Raw genomic sequence first — 4,424 nt, forward strand, 5'->3', positions numbered from 1 at the left:
CCTTTATCACTAAATATTATATCACCAAACTCAACGCTCCTTCGCTACGCTTGCGAAGCCAAAGGCTCTCCTACATGGGCATTTTTATATGGATTCTTTGCCACAGAAATCGTGAAAGTTAAGTTTCCATGAATAAAGTGACGCCATTCATAAATGTCGCAAGGTGCAGGCGGTTGGATATGCCCAGGATCATTGATCCTGCCTGAGTTCCCCCAGTCAGCCGCCTCCTACAGATTTAACCCGAGCCGAGGAGTCAGGTACTATCTGATCCGCTATACCGACATCCTAGCGCTCGCACATAGTAATAAGAGCTCTTACTACTATGAAATGTATACTATTTAGTCCTACTTAAAAAAAAGGCAACTGAATAATAAATTGCATACCTAACATTTTTAAATATTTTCATTTTGTCTATTGTAAAAAATGTATCTAGGTAATATTTATTTGTCTTTTATATAATCGTAATTTATAAAATAATTTATACAATCATAATTTATAAAATAATCTGTATTATTTTAATGTGTTTATAATTTTTTTTTGCAGATGAAAGATGTGTAACTGATGACCAATTAAAAAAAAGAAGACATCTTATAAACATATTTCTTCAATTAATAATAGAATTATAAATTTCACTGATTATATATAAAATAACGGTATGAAAGAAAAAAAAAATAGGTAATCCCTATTTTTTAACAGACTAGGTTCGCCCGAGAACTGGTAATGTTGTTAACTTATCTTTGTTCCCACAAATCCAACCAATTACAATTAAATTTTATCAAACCAAGTTCATATATTATTTTATTAAATGTGTTGGGGACGTACATAATAAATTAATAATTACATTTGTCTTCCGTAATTTTTTTTTTATATATACGTTATTAAATCTAATACATAAGCAGTATGAAATGTTAAAATACCATCGAAAGAATTTTAACGTAAGAATTAAGAATTTTTTTTAACGTAATATGAAATAAAAATTAAGATAAACTTTTTGTACAAACGCATAACGAAATACTTAACTTTTATGTTTTATTTTCAGACGGTTTTGTCTTTTGGAGAGGACCCGACCCACCCGATAGGAATTAGAAGATCCAATCAGGCGTACAGATGGGAGATAGAAGACCCAATCAGCCGTACAGATCCTGTACGGAAGTGACATACGGAAAGTGACCCACTAGACGTGACCGACCGGACGTGACCCACCGGACGTGACTGACCAGACTTGCCCCTGGACAGGAGTGTGGACTGGGTAGTGGAATGGACCCACCGGACGTGACCCACCGAACTAGACCGACAAACAGAACTAGATTAGCGTACTGAACACCGAACTTGACATACCGAATTGACTCACCTAACTTGACTCAGCTAACTTCAGGACACGACGAACTTCAGATCAGGCGTGTAAAGGATCCGATCCCACAAACAAAATCTTTAAGGTTAATATTATTGTTAAAATTTGATTATAATCTAAGGTTAATATTATTGTTGTTATTGTTATTGTTATTATTCTCCATTCCAGCATACTACTATAGAGCTATTACAGATTGCCATTTTTAATTCACAAATATAGTACCATTAATACCTGAAAAAACGAAAATAAGTGATATGGGAAAATTAATCACACATTAGTTAAATCGTATTATAATATATTTTGTATTAGAAAATTAAATTTAAAAAAATGGTAGTTGCTTTTAAATTTTGATGGTATTTTAACATATATATATATATATATATATATATATATATATATATATATATATATATATACATTTATTTATTGAAAAAAATCTCATTGAATGTTTAAAAAAACTAATTTATTATGTATAAACCCTCAACACAACTAATAAAATAAATAAAAACATATGTGGACAAACAAAGATACTATCAGCATACAGATATAACAAAAATAAACTTAAGTCAAATTTTAAAAAAAATTTTTTATTTCATGATAAAGTATTTATGCCCATCACTGGACAACTAAAGAACAGATATCGATTTTCTTTAACATTCAAGTTAAAGAAAGGCTGGCTCCTTTCTTTAACATATATGCAATATGTATGACTATATGAAAATATGTATGACTAAATCTTTTTTTCTTGATGCCCATTATATCATTAAAAAAAATTAATAAAAAAAGATGATTGACTAGCCTTCTTTTTAAGTATGAACTCACTTAAAAATTTATTTTATCACCTTTATTTTTATGATGAAATTTTTTGATCTCCTCACTTATGAAAAGAACACAACTAAATTGCAACTAAATTAAATCACACGTCAATTTCATGATATATTATGATATCTGATATATCATGATATATTATGATTAATTATGATATCTTATGATCTTTCATGATATATTATGAAACTTTATTTTGCTTATTTATTCCTTTTAGTAACTATGGGGACTGAGAAATACCATCTACCTAAATAAATATTCAGAAAATGAAATTCTAGGAAAATAAAATTTTGAAAAGCCCACAAAAAAGAAAGATCATGTATTTGGATTAATCTAAATCATTTCATATTAGTAAGGCTGAAAAAAAATTAGTGCTCTATAAATAAGGCTCAAAAAATAAAACAAAAATTAGAAATGATTGTCTAGAATATGTATGATAGAAGGTCCAGACTTGATTTCATTACCAAAACATTTTTTTGATTTTTCTAAAATCATTAATCAGATAAAAAAGTACATTAATCAGATAAAAACAAAATTTTCAGATATTACAAATAAGTATATTTATTTCAGTATCCTACAAAGATATTATAAAATATACTGAAAAGGCAATAGCAGATTTGAACCAGAAACTTCAGGGTAATGAGAATGTTAAATAAGTTTATAATACTGATCTTTTATTTCAAAATGTGTATGTTGCAATCTGTTCAACTAGGGAACAATAAGCAACCCCCCACTCCTGGCACAATGAGATGAGGATGATGTGTAAATATTTAAAAAAATATGTTTAAGAAATTAAATTGTTTTTAATAATAGTTGCTGACATCTAAATAATCTGTTTTTAAAGAAATCAGTGTTTTTTTTACACATGAAAAATGAATTTAACAAATATAACCAAAAAGATCTTATTTTTATTTTGCTTGATGAAATGATTAATTTCTACTCTTCACTAAAATAAAGACCTGTAATAAAAAATTTTATCCCCATTTGATTTTATTTACCCCATAGAGTTGTTTTTATGTAATCATATCTATTTTAATTTTTTTTTCAAAAATAAATACCTGTGGTAACAATCTGCAGTGATAGAACTTCTGAATTACTGTTGTAGAGAGGAATTGTAAATTTAAGTGTACTTGAAATCATACCAGGAACTTTTTCTACTGTCAGATAAAACTAAATAGGGCAAGCCTGTCCTGAAATATTGAAATAAAACTGTTTCAACAATCATTTAAATCAAATATTTGTGGAGAACATTAGTATGAAACAGCAAACTGGAAATGGAATATCTCTGAATTCAGTTATTAACTTGATACTTCCTTTGAAATTATTTCCTGTCATTTAGCAACAAACCCCACAATATACTATATTATGATACAAGGTGGGTGACCTGACAGGACTACAAAAACAGCATAGACAGTTTTTTGCTTCAATCTTTTTCTTCTCAAGAATAAAAAACTTCCCATGTCTGGCTTACTAGGGAAAATTAATAGTAAAATGGTGTTCCAACTGTCTTTTTTATTAGGATACTGGTAAATATACTGTTGCATACCAGTATGCCAAGCCTACATAATTTTTTTTGGAGTTATTAATCAATTAATTTGTTTAATGCTATTTTCTCTTGTTTTGTTTTTGCTGATTTTAAAACTGTAACTTAAGTATGTTGCTTTTTTAGAAAATTTAGCAAATTACTTCCTCAATTATCTGTTTTATAAATTGCAGACTTATACTGAAAGATTATGAAAATCTAGTGCCACTTTCTTTAGGTCCCCTATTCCAGCTTTGACCTTTTACAAGGCCAAAATAATATTGCCAGTTACAGGGCCAAAGTAATATGGCTAATTACAAGGCCAGTAATATGCAGTTTATCGATTGATTGTTGAGTAATTGAAATTGAAAAATCAGATTTTAGACAAGATTAAATATATGTTCAGAATCATTAGTACGTAAAGAAATCAGGGGAATTATTTTTATAGAAATTACATTATCTATTATCTATTACATTATCCATGCTGTGGGTCACAGCTGGTTATAATAACAATAATATATATTCATGCTTTAACGTGGGTAATTTTATCCTGACATTTGGGAAAAATTTTACTGTAGATGCTTTGTATCGATCTTATGTTAATATTCTTGTTTTTTGAAGGCTTTCAATATTTTGTATTTTGAAACTAGCACAATTACAAAGGTTTCGGTTTATTGAAACTGTAATTGTGCAAAAACATGTAGAAAATTAATGTAAACGAACCAT

Source organism: Lycorma delicatula, chromosome 2 (assembly GCF_047948215.1).
Source record: "Lycorma delicatula isolate Av1 chromosome 2, ASM4794821v1, whole genome shotgun sequence".
Taxonomy (NCBI): Eukaryota; Metazoa; Arthropoda; class Insecta; order Hemiptera; family Fulgoridae; genus Lycorma; species Lycorma delicatula.